General features: G+C 40.3%; 1 pseudogene across 1 annotated transcript in view; it reads right to left on the bottom strand.

Moving 5' to 3' along the window:
• Positions 1-5,152: 5,152 nt before the first annotated feature.
• LOC307104541 (peptidyl-prolyl cis-trans isomerase A-like) overlaps positions 5,153-13,187 on the bottom strand; it is a 50,918-nt pseudogene continuing 42,883 nt past the window's right edge. The window contains exon 4 of the transcript in view: positions 5,153-5,683. The product of the transcript in view is annotated as a peptidyl-prolyl cis-trans isomerase A-like (transcript). The remainder of the gene's footprint in view (positions 5,684-13,187) is intronic.

The following is a 13,187-nucleotide window of genomic DNA, read 5'->3' as shown; positions in this document are numbered from 1 at the left end:
CCTTGAAGAATGAATAGGATTTGTATGAACAATAAAAGAAGCCATGGCCTACTTTGGTGTGAAGTAGCATGGACACAGGTGGAAGCATGATTTGTTGGGTGAAGAATGAGACTAATTCAACAAAAGAGAAAGCTTTAATATGGGGATTTACACTGCACAGGGTTGGATTTGTAAGTTTGGGGGCAAATTCTAAAAGAGCTGAGATTTTTAATGTGAGATAAGCACAGAAGTGTTTAAGTTCAGAATTAAAGCATGACTTTATGAAATAGTCCTTTCAGTATATTTTGTCTGGATCAATACATATGAGAAATTTTAAGCAAAGAGATTACTTTGAAAACTGCTGAAACAAAGGAAAAAATAGGGATGGCACTGGAAACAGGGAAAAAAGAGAATGTAGGAAATATTGTGGAATAATAAATATTAAGGAAGGGATCAAACAGAAGGATGAATCTGATGGATCCCAAAATATGAAGTCTCCAGATCAGGAATGCTGCTTACAAAAAGGAAGAAGGATGGGAAAGGAAGCTGGATGGATTGAAAGGTGATGAATTCAATTTTGTACATGTTAACCCTTATATCCACATTGTAATTTCCTATACTCATGTCCTCTGGGATCTTAAATATTGGAAGCAAAGTTCTAGATAAAATGACATTTTTTGAAGAGGAAAGTACAAATTAGAAGGAGTATATGGGGTAGGCTCTAAAATCTTGCAAGAGAGCAAAGAAGAACCTTCCTTAATTTAACAAAGTTTCATTAGATTCCAGTTATGTGCAAATTATGGTACTGGGTATTGGTGAACACAAATTCCTTCTCTTAAATCGATCATGAGAGAAAATGACACTTATTTTAAGAGTTGTCACAATGTAGTGAGCACTTCTACAATAAGTTCTAGAAACAGAAGAGAGAAGGGAAGGCCTGATGGTGCCTGTGTGAGTGTTGGGGAAGCAGGGGTTGTGAGGGAAAGTCTCACCGTGGAGGCAATCATGAGCTGGGTATTAGTAGTTCTAGGACACATTTGAAGATGGGAAAATGACAGCTTCTTGATCTTACAAATAATTATCAAATTGCCTGTAGCATTTGACAAATTAACTCACAAAAAAGTAGTGGTTAGGTCGTAGGTAGGCGAAGCTAAATAACTGGCAGGGGTTATATGCTATACAAAGAATTTTAGATTTTAATTGTAGGTGATGAGGAAGCAATGAAAACTCTTTTAACTCAGAAGTAATTTGATCATTTTTGAGTTATTGATTGATCAGTGTGGTGTGGGATGGATGATGAACTGGATGGGGTATATTGCTACCTCCACTATGGCCTTCATCTCTGAGACAGTATTTTGTAATTTTCAACTTATTTCCTGATCTAGCTCAGGTTTTAACTTTTCCTGACATATATTTCCTGAGTTTTTATATTACTATGGAACTTTTGTTTTATAGAAGCAATTCCATACTGTGCCTATTTGTTTGTTTGTTTTGTTTTGAGCGTGTGTGTGTGTCTATATATTTTGGTCATAATTTTTTACCTGGTTGTATATTTGTTTTTCTGATGAGTGTTTTCTTCACTTTTTTTTTCTGACAATTATACAGTTCTATACTATTTCCTCCTTCACCTCCTCTTTGTTATTTTTTAAATATATTTTTTATTGATTCCAGAGAGGAAGGGAGAGGGAGAGCGAGATAGAAACATCAATGATGAGAGAGAATCATTGATCAGTTGCTTCTTGCATGCCCCATACTGGGGATCGAGCCCACAACCCAGGCATGTGCCTGACTGGGAATCGAACCATGAACTCCTGGTTCATAGATCAACACTCAACCACTGAGCCACGCTGGCCAAGCTCACCCAGGTAACCAGGGCTGGCCGAGGCTTGTGCTGCTGGCAGTGGCAGCAGCAGAGGTGTGATGGGGGCGTCACCTTCCCCTGATCACCTTCCCCTGAGGGCTCCCGGTCTGTGAGAGGGGGCAGGCCAGGCTGAGGGATCCCCCCTCCAGTGCATGAATTTTCACGCACCGGGCCTCTATTTTCTTATAAAAATGAAATGTACATTTATTTTTGTAATTCTCTTAGTCGCTTTAGGGTGACTATGACAGGACAAGAGGGAAATACTGTCTTGTCATTTGTCTTGCAAATTGGAAGTCATACTAGGCCTGAAATCAATTAATTAATAAGGCAATGCTACATATTAAGAGATAAATAAGGATAAATTAGACATTCTTTCTCATCTTAACAAGTTCCCAGCTTATTAATGTGCCCAAGGAATACAAATAGGAATACAAAACTAACTCAATAATAGGCCACAAATGATTGCTACCCAAAGTGAGCATAAATTATGGGGATTTGGACGAGGGGAAAACCACAGGGGGCTGCCTCGGTCGTGCCTGGAAGTGACTCTCCATTTCCTGCTTGTCTCTCCTTGAGAAGGCTGCCAGAAGTCCGAGTGAGCCAAACTCTCCCCTCCCTTCGCTCCCTGCTCTTCCAACCAAGGCATCCACTGCAGATGGTGAAAGAGAATCCCCCTTTGAGAAAAAAGGATAAAGCATGCAGTTGTCATGAAGTGTTTCCCAAACAATGCCTGGTCCTACGAATCACCTGGGAAGGTTATTACAACTGACTCAGAGTCTCCGGAAAAGACCTGGGCTGTGTATTTTTCACAAGGGCCCACAGTAATTTGGGTAATCAGGCAATTTTGGAAATCCCTGATGGAGTGGATAGAGCATGATGCTGGATGGTGAAAAAGATCTGTGTTTTATTTCAGCCTTTGCCACTAACTAGGTGTAGGATTTGGATAAGTTTCAATGTATCTGAGTCTGAACTTTCCTGTCTATAAAAGGAAGGAACTGACTTGATGTCTAAAATCTCTTCCAACTTCAATATCCCATGGTCCTCTAAAATATACAAAGTGTTTATAAAACTCTCTAAATCCTTTATAAAATGGAAAGGGAAAGCAAGGAGGATTGGTGGCAGGGGGCCAAGGAAGGAAAATTTTAGTTTTAGATGACCAAATTGGCCCAGAAGACGATGCACCTGAGTTAGACATGATTTATATTTATTATTTTGTGTTGAGCTATGCATTTATAGAATATTAATTTTTTCAAATAAAATCCTAAAGCACTACTAAGGTGTTTTCCCTTTCCTTGAGCATGTAAACATATTGATTTCTACCTAAGTGAAACTCCAAGTTTTCCCTCAGATGTTTTTTTAGTAAAAATGGTTATTTTCTTACTTTAGGAGTTTGATTGACAGGTCCCTACTAAGGAGAGAAAATGCATTTCAAAGACAGACCTAAGAAAAACTGTTTTATTTCTGCTCTCTCTGGACTTTTGTTGCTCCAGGTGTTACAGGAAAAACAAATTTCTCCACTGGTCTCATCCTTAATAATAGTATTATTAAGATCCCCAAGCACATCTGATATTGCTCTTCTTGAGTGTGGGGAGGGCCATTCATTTATTGATGCAGCAGCCACAAAGGGATCACATTTTGCTTTGTTTGAAGGATCTGAGTGCCCTTATTATTTTTGTTTGTAGAGACACCGGCATACACTTGAAAGCAGGGGAGGGCAGGGCGTCGTGCAGAAGAAAACAGCCCAGAGTCTGGCTACGGGTTGCCTTTTCTATTCACTTGAAAAGCCTCTGGGCTGATTGATTTGTGATGCGGATGCTACTTCTCTCTCATCTTCACTCAGGCCTCTGAAGTCTGGTCCGCATGCACTGCTGACATTCAGCGGCACACTCTGAAGGTACACGATCATGATGTGGATACCAGTTAGTTTGTTCAGCCACAAATTCCTTGGAGGTGCAGCCTACTTGCAATTTTCAGTGGCCATGGGGGACTGGAACAGCGTGTATAAGATGTGCCACTTTCCTGAATTGTTTCAAAGTTCTCCTGGATCAGGAGCAGACTCATCCTGAAAGGTGGGTGAGATTGGCCATGGATACAGGTGAGAACCAGGATGCCAACTTGTTGTCCTAAGAGCTGAAGGTGAGAGGCTGGAGAAGGCCCGGTTGCTCAGCCTCCGCAGTATAATTATAGATGTTTGAACAACTCAGGTCAGGGCAGACTTGGAAAGGCCATACTTTTGAGGAAATTACACTTCTGGAAAACTCAACCTTAGGCAAATGCAATGACCTTACCTAAATGAGCCCTGGGGAGCAGAAGCAACCACTGTCATTAAGTCAATTGCACTTTATTGCAAAGGGAAAATGTCATGCAATTCTGGATTTTTTTTTTTTTTTGCCACAGCAATGAATAGCAAGCTGTGAAGGCAAACTCATAGCAGGGAGAACACCATTCAGAGACTGTCATTGGATAGAGTAGGAGAAATCATCATGAGTTTTAAAATGACGCAGAGGAGGACTCTACTGTAGCAGACAGAGATGATCGGGGTTACCTAGAATAAGAGGAACTACATTTAGTATTGTTCAAATTGACTTGGTCACCTTCATGATCCCTTTTACAATGCTCTGGTGAGAATGAAGCCCCATTCAGGAGGTCCTGGTTCTGGGAGCAGAGCCTTCAGCATTCATTCTTGATGTCAGCCTCTTGTTGGCCCCAATGCCCAAGGCTTGCTGGCTTCCCCACCGCAGTTCCCCTTCCTCAGCGTCCATGGCTACACAGCCCACTGATTGCTTCTTTGTGATTCTTCATTTGGACTGTTTCCATGGCTCCCAACTCTTCCTCCTGGATGATTCCTTCTGTCCTCCCTTTGTTCCCAGCCCATCACCATGGGCAACCCTGACCCTGGCACCTTGGGGCCTCTGCTTGCCAGGAAGTTTGGACAAGCAGACTCTGTACAAGTAGGCTGCAAAATGTAGAAGGCTGTATTAGTGGCACTGCTTTCCACAAAAGTTGCAAGCTCAGAGCTTCAATGAATAGTGCAAAACCACCGTAGATTTTACTGCTCCCACTGTCACCACTATTGTGTGTAGTCTTCATCAGAGCTCCACGGGTTTTGCTTTGTTTTCATTTCATAGTCATAAACTTAACTCTGCAATCCAGCTTTCTAGACTGGGAAGGGGTAAGGAAAATATGGAACCCCGTGAACTGAGGTAAGAACACAAAGATTATAGAACATTCCAAGTAGATGGGGGTAAAGGGTGCTCTCCTGGGCAACAGAGGAATGGTCTGATAGTTAAGATAAAACACAAGTCAAATTTATTAGAGTTGTCCACAGTCAGCAATGGTGATCTTCTTGCTGGTCTTGGCCATTTCTGGACCCAAAGCGCTCCACAGCTGTCACAATATCCAGGCCTTCTTTCACCTGGCCAAAGACCACATGCTTGTCATTCAACCACTCAGGCGTGGCAGTGCAGATGAAAACTGGGAACTACTGTGTTGGGTCCAACATTTTCCGTGAACAAGATGACAGGACCTGTATGCTTCAGGATGAAATTCTTATCAACAAATTTTTCTCCATAGATGGACTTCCCTCCTGTGCCATCATGGCCTATGAAGTCACCACTTGGCACATAAATCCTAGAATGATTCTGTGAAAGCAGGAACCTTTATAACCAAATCCTTTCTCTCCAGTGTTCAGGGCATGAAAGTTTTCTGCTGTCTTTGGAACTTTATCTGCAAACAGTTAGAAGGAGATGGAGCTCAAGGGCTCGCCGTCAATGGCAATGTCAAAGAACACGATGGGGTTCACCGTTGTTGGGCATGGGCAGCTCCCGGGCGGCAAGGCCAGACCTCCATAGGTTTATCAGAAGTTTAAGATAGTGGAAAAGGTTCATAGTCAGGTGGACCTGGGTTCGAATCCCAGCACTGCCCCTTACTATCTGGCTAACTGGCAAATCTTAAAACATCTCTGGGCCCAGTGTTTCATCATTTGATGGTAAGGGTTGGGTGTAGCATGCTAATAATAACACGATAGGGGCAGTTTGTTAGGATGGTCAAGCTTGGCACATTGTAGGCTCTCAAAAATGTAATTTTTCATTAATTAAGTCCTCAAATGTTTGCATAACTACTATGTGCCAGGAACTGTTGTTCTATTCACCAAAGTTATAAGAGTGAAGAAAAAGATTTCCTCTCTGACAGCTTCTATTTTCACAGGCACCTACCCCCTTCTGCTTCAATGACATGGAAGCAGTCATTGCAACTCCGCTGTATCTCTAAGAATCCCTCTGATTTTAAGTTTTGGCCAATCCTGCTATAGTAAGCTGTGCGCTAAAGAAAGCCCTCCCTCCACGTACTTCAGCAGCTCCTAATGCAGTTTTGCAGAACACTGTTGGAAAGTCTCTCTCTGTCTCAGTTTCTGTCTCTATCTGTGTATCTCTCTTTCTCTAGTTCTTTCTTTTTTAACACACACACACACACACACACACACACACACACACACACACAGTCTCTGTCTCTCTGTCTCTGTCTCTCTCTCTCTCTCATACACACACAGATAACACACACACTCACATTCACACTCACACTCACACTCACACCACCTCCCTCCTGACTGAGTAAAATTCATGTTCCCCAGTGGAGCTTGAACCCTCCCGGGGCCTCCCATGCGATCCCTCCATGCATTCCCTGCAACAGCTGTTAAACAGATTTTCCACAGCCAAGCCCCAGTCTTAACATCCTTACACTCAGCCGAGGACTCGACTCTTTGGGTTTCTGGTGAAATTTCTCACCAAATCCTCCAGGGTTTCAGTTTAATCAGGATTCTATATAGACTCCTGTGTTTCTAAAATCTATGATTACACACATTCCATCTGTTTAAAGTTTTAAACCCCTTTTTTTGGCTTATACCTTTACCTCAAGATTTCCCAGTATCTCTCTCCATTTCCTTCTCGTGGGTGCCCTCGAGAGCAGCAAGACTCGTCTTGCTTATTCAGGTGAACCCTTCTCCTGGGGGTCTCGATGCTAGCCTCCCTGCTGTCTTAGGGCTGGTGTGTCACTCATGATCTTTCCCATCTCTCCAGTTTCTTCAATTTCTCTTCTTTCCATCTTTGTCTACATTTTCATCTTTTTCCCCCCTTAATCAAACAATATCATAAGACTCTTTATTTTTACCTTGCAACACTACTATAATCCCACCCTAAATCTTCCTTTAACTGTGTATACAAATTTCTCAAAATATACTTTCAAGCAAATATATTTAACCAATTAATATGTAATTATATATATAATTACATAGGATAATTAATATATTTTATTAGGCAACTAGCAACATATTTTACTAACATCCATTTTGTTAGCAACTTCTTTGTAATACTTGTTTTCTACATTCAACATTTTAATAAAATATTTTTCACCCCAAACTATCAAGATCTCACTGTAAAATCCAATGGCATTTTGTAGGTTTTTTTTTCCCACTGACTCTATTCACATATGACCATTGATCAATTGTGAATGTAAACCTTGTCATCTTCCTGGGATGATCCCGTGCCATTCTTGGTCAAATCGAGGGATTGGCAAACTTTTTCTGTAACAGACTAGATAGTAAATGTTTCAGTCGTGAGGACCATATGGTTACTGTCGCAACTACTCCACTCTGCCCTTGTAGCAGGAAAGCAGCCAAAAATGATATGTAAAGACATTGGCATGGCTGTGCTCATATAAAACTTTGTTTATGAACAACAGGCACTGGCCTGCAGGATGTGTTTGTAGACCCCTGGTCTCACCTAATTCTAGCTCTTTCCTAGGAACACTGCTGCTACATCTACCTCACCATCTGTGGTGGACCAAACAAAACACCCCCAAAGATCAAAGCCCAAAGATGTGTGTGCGTGTGTGTGTGTGTGTGTGTGTGTGTGTGTGTGTGTGAGAGAGAGAGAGAGAGAGAGAGAGCGAGAATGAGACAGAGAGTTTTTTGCAAATGTGGTTAAATAAGATGTTGAGATGGGTATATTATTCTCAATTATTCAGGTAGATTCCAAATGCAGTTACATTTATCCTTATAAAAACTTGTAAGAGTGAGGCAACACCCCCAAAGATCAAAGCCCAAAGATGTGTGTGCGTGTGTGTGTGTGTGTGTGTGTGTGTGCGTGTGTGTGTGTGTGAGAGAGAGAGAGAGCGAGCGAGAATGAGACAGAGAGTTTTTTGCAAATGTGGTTAAATAAGATCTTGAGATGGGTATATTATTCTCAATTATTCAGGTAGATTCCAAATGCAGTTACATTTATCCTTATAAGAACTTGTAAGAGTGAGGCAGAGGGCAATGTAATGGCACATGTAGAGAGAAGAAGAGAAGGCAATGTGACCAGCAGGTAGAGATTGGAGTTATGAGGCTGCAGAGTAAAGAATGCCAGAAACAAGGAGACAATAGCAAATTCTGCTCTAGAGCCTCCAAGAGGGAGGGTAGCTCTGCTTGCCCTTGATATTATCCCCAAAGACTCATTTTGAACTTCTGGCCTCCAGAACTGTTGCAAAATAAATGTATGTTGTTAGAAGCCACCGAATTTATGGTAATTTTTATAACATCCCTAAGAAACAAACATGCTGTTGCTACTGGTTGACCATTATCTCACTTTTAAAATGTATTTCTCCTTAGAGGTTCCTCCCTTTAGGTTATACCCTCATGTACCTTTTCTTTATATTTTTAATGACCAAACTCTTTTCTATATATTTATTTATTGATTTCAGAGAAGAAGGGAGAGCGAGAGGGTGAGAGAGAATCATTGATCGGCTTCCTCCTGCATGCCCCCCACTGGGGATTGAGCCCACAACCCAGGTATGTGCCCTGACTAAGAATCAAACTGTGATCTCCTGGTTCGTAGGTTGATACTCAACCACTGATCCACGCAGGCTGAGCTTAATAACCAAACTCTTGAACATACCCTCAAATCATTGTGGACTTTAGCTCCTGACTCATATTTCTTCAACTTGAGTCCAATAATTGTCCTGTCACTATAGAACCAATGAAGATATCCAGTCCAATACCTAACATTCAGTTTCTTGGCTAACCTGATTCCAACACATTTTTTTTTACCTCACCAATACCATATTCCTTGTTGTCTGTTATGGAGTGAAAGTCTGTGTCCTCTCAAAATTCATATGTTGAAATTCTTTCCCCTTAATGTATTGGTGAAATCCTAACCCCCATGGAATTTGAAGGTGGGGCCTTTGGGAAATGATAAGTCATGAGGATGGAGCTTTACAAAACAGACTCCAGAAAGTTCTCTCATCCTTTCTGCCATGTGAGGACACAGCCAGAAGACAACTATCTATGAACCAGGAAATGGGATCTTACCAGCTACTTAATCTACCAGCACCTTGATCTTGGATTTGTGAGAAATAAATTTGTATTTTTTATAAGCCTCCAAGCCTATGGTATTTCTGTTATAGCAGCCCAAATTAACTAAGACAGAAAAAAATGTTTGTGCATGTGAAATCTAAATTCAAACTTAGAAATCTCCAACTTTCCCTGCCAGTCCCTCTTCCTCCCACGCCCTCCCTCCCATGACTTCGAGTCTTTGACCTCATTCAGATATCATTGCCTCAGTTCTTCCTCTTTCCTCCTGGACTCAGTCCCTTCAATATAAACCACGGGGAAGCACTCTGGCCATTCTTCTGTGACTCCCTCAATTCTCTTGCCCGCTTGTCGTTCCAAAGCACTTGTTGTCAAAGCTTACAACCTTAGATCAGTTTCATACCTTCCCAAACTCATGGTCTCTAGCTTCAGTTGGCTACTTAGCAATTGTCTTTCTCTCTTAGGACATCTCCACCAGTCATCCTGCCACTCTTCTCTGCATAAGTTCCAGCTTATAGAAGTCTGAGAAAGAGTTTGATGCTTCCCCTGCCCAGATCTGTATCTAGATCTTCTTTTGTTCTTGTGTTTCTGTTTCTGTTTTTGTTGGTTTTATTGTTATTGTTGCTGTTCTTCGTAGCCACAACACACAGCAGATTCCACTGATTCAGTTCAGTCATTAAAACTTTCCTCCTTTTTTTGTATGTGTTTAGCTGTAAAGCCACATTTCTTTCCTTTTTATGTTTTACACTATTTTATTTTGGATCCAAATATAGAACTTCACATTGAACTCTATTAAGAGTCTAAACAATGAAGTACACTGCTGCGTTCATGGTTTTTAATCTATCTTTTTTTAAAAAGTATCTTTATTGTTGAAAGTATTACAGATGTTCCCTTTTTTCCCCATTCACCCCCTCCACCCTGCTCTCTCCTCCCCAGGCCTTCACTGTACTATTGCCTATGTCCATGGGTTATGCAGACATATAAGTTCTTTGGTTAATCCCTTCCCTCTGAGATTCATCAGTCTGTTGCATGCATCCATGTCTCTGGATCTAGTTTGTTCATCAGTTTATTTGGTTCCTGAGATTCCATTAATCTGTCATTTTATTTGCTCCCCTCCCTTCTTTTGTCAACCACACCCTCCTTTCTTATTCACAGTCATTCCATGTGGTTTGGCTGTGATTTGATTTCTTTCTTACTTTCTTCATCTTCAACTGCAGAGGTGGTCCCCAGCTCTCTGGCTGGGCAACTGAAGTGTCCAATTATTCCATCCTCATTGATGAAATGGACTGTGGCCCAAATCAGGCCAATCAATGCCTTTCCACAGGATTTTTGCTGGAACTATCAAGAGAACCACTTCATTCTCTGGAACTGTGGATAGTGAAGCCCAAATTAACTAAGGTAATGCTAGACTAGGACTGCAAAAAAGCAAGCATAGCTGACTGATAGAGATAGAAATGGAATCCCAATAATATATTTCAAGTCCCGTGAGTCACTCTGGAACTTTCAATTTACATAAGTCAATAAGTTTCCTTTCTTAAGTGTTTTCCTCTTTAGATTGAATTTCTATAATAGAATGATATCTAAATAAACATAATCTAAATTTGCTTTTTAAACATTTCATCATCCAGGCAAAGAGTAGGAAGGGATACTAAAAAAAAAAAAATGATCACAAGGGCACACAGGTCATTCTATGCGACTAAGCCTCCATTACATATATTGGTCAGTACAAGAGTTGAGTTAGGAGGTAAGGCATGTGAGTGATGGAGTTTGCATTTATGTCTACATGGAAGGCATTGGCATGTGAATAAATACGATTTTTGAGAAAGTCATTGAAAGTGACCAGTGTTAATTCAGCAAACATTTTCAACAGAAAGAACAAATGTGCTCAAAATAGGGATTGCTATAATCGTTAACATGCAAGAACATCCAAATACTAATGTAAGTGGTAGGCTACAATGGAAAAACTGTTTAAGTCATACATGAAGTTTCATAAGTAATATAATAAAAGGGAATATTTTTAAATTATATTTTTATTGATTTTAGAGAGGAAGGGAGAGAGAAACATCAATGATGAGAATCATCAATCGGTTGCCTCCTGCACGCCCCCTACTGGGGATTGAGCCCGCAACCTGGGTATGTGTCCTTGACCCTTCAGTCAGCAGGCCGACGCTCTATCCACTGAGCCAAACCAGCTAGGGCGGGATATTTTTTTTTCCAAATATATATTTAAAATTTCAAAACCCATTTTAATTTTAAGGAGATTCTAACTTCTTTTCCTTAAAAAATGATCAGCAGGACACAAAAATGCTCATCAGATAAGGCCAAAATATAGCTCTTCAGCTTTCCACTATAAACATCACTTAGGATGAGCAGTCGATTACTTTGCATCATTTAAGATTTACCACTTTATTGCTGAAGTTACCCCTTGTTGCTTATAATACACCATATTAGAATTTTTCAAACTTTTTGCTAAAAGGTACTTAAGGTTTATCAAATTTCATTTATGTGTCCTAGTAAGAGTATAAAGAAAATTATCTGAATGATAAATTAATTTTCTAAATGCTTATGTATAATTATTTTAATAATCCATTTTGAGATTTGATATTTAGCTCACTTATCTATAGTTAATGGGTTCCCCTTCTCTATCTGCTTCCTCCGGTATCCATAGTTCCTCAAGGATTATAGCAATAATGCAGAAATTTATTTTTAGTTAATTTAGTCAGAATTATATAGTATATATATATTCAGAATTTAATATCTATTTATATAAATGGATATCCATAATGTATACAGTATTTATATAATAAAATCATAATTTTAACATATATACTTATATATTATATGTTACTAGAGGCCCAGTGCATGATTTAATCATGCACCTGATGCACCAGCTGGCTGTCTGTCCGCTGGTGCCCCAGGCCTTCCGAAAGCCTCCGGCGCGGCGGAGGCTTTCGAAAGGCCTTGTGCTGGCGCAGACAGACAGACAGCTCCCCCGCTTTGGCTTTTGATCGCGGGGGAGCCGGCTGGCTGTCTGTCCGCTGGTGCACCAGGCCTTCCGAAAGCCTCTGGCGCAGCCATGACACAGACGCTGAGCTCGCGGTGCCACTGGTGCCGCGAGCTCAGCGTCCTGCTGGCCCAATCAGCTACCCCGGCCACCCTGAGTCCCGCCCCCTGCGCCTCCTGCTGGCCCAATCGTGGGCGTAGCGGAGTGATGGTAATTTACATATTACCATTTTATTATGTAGGATAATATATGATAATATGTATTTGTTATGTCTATATATAACTTTATATAAATGTGTATATATATTCATTTGGAGTACCTGGATGCTACCTTACAATGTCTTCATCTGCCTGAGGGTTTGATTTTCTCTCATGAATATTTGTTCTGCCTTTTACATTGTAAAAACTAGTCTCATTGAGACTCACACAGGATTTGAGATGCTTGTTTTTCTCAGCTCTTTGTACTGATGTATTCTCCAAGCCCAAGACCTTATTTTCTGTTTTCCCAAATATAGTCAGTCAAGTTTACCACATAGATAGTCTTAAAATTGCTTGCTGTGACATTCTTTTATTTATTCAATTTTATACAGCAGTGTTTCCCAAAGAATAAGACACTAGATCTGCAAGCAGTTACTAAGGTACCATGTGACAAGATGTTTCCTGCATTAGGGCTTTTGCAACATTATTATACTTTTGACTTAAATTAAAATGAAATGTTTCCAAACATAGCTTACTATTCCCATCTCACTCATCACTTTCCCTTATATTAGTTTTCTTCAAATATAGTTAAATCATAAACTATATGAATTATATTATTTCTCATTATAACAGAAACACCTTTCTATATGCTCAAAACGTACATACAGATGGTTCATATTTCACATCCTTTTACATAGTTACATATACAATTTTCTAGCAAATACAATAATTTTAAATGAGGTAGCAAAATATAAGCACCAGTGGGTTACAAAATTAAAATAATGTTATCTTTATTCAATTGCA

The sequence above is a fragment of the Cnephaeus nilssonii genome (genome assembly GCF_951640355.1).
Source record: "Cnephaeus nilssonii genome assembly, chromosome: 8".
NCBI classification, from domain to species: Eukaryota; Metazoa; Chordata; class Mammalia; order Chiroptera; family Vespertilionidae; genus Cnephaeus; species Cnephaeus nilssonii.
The sequence above is the reverse complement of the archived record's forward strand: the minus strand, read 5'-3'. Positions and strand labels throughout refer to the sequence as shown.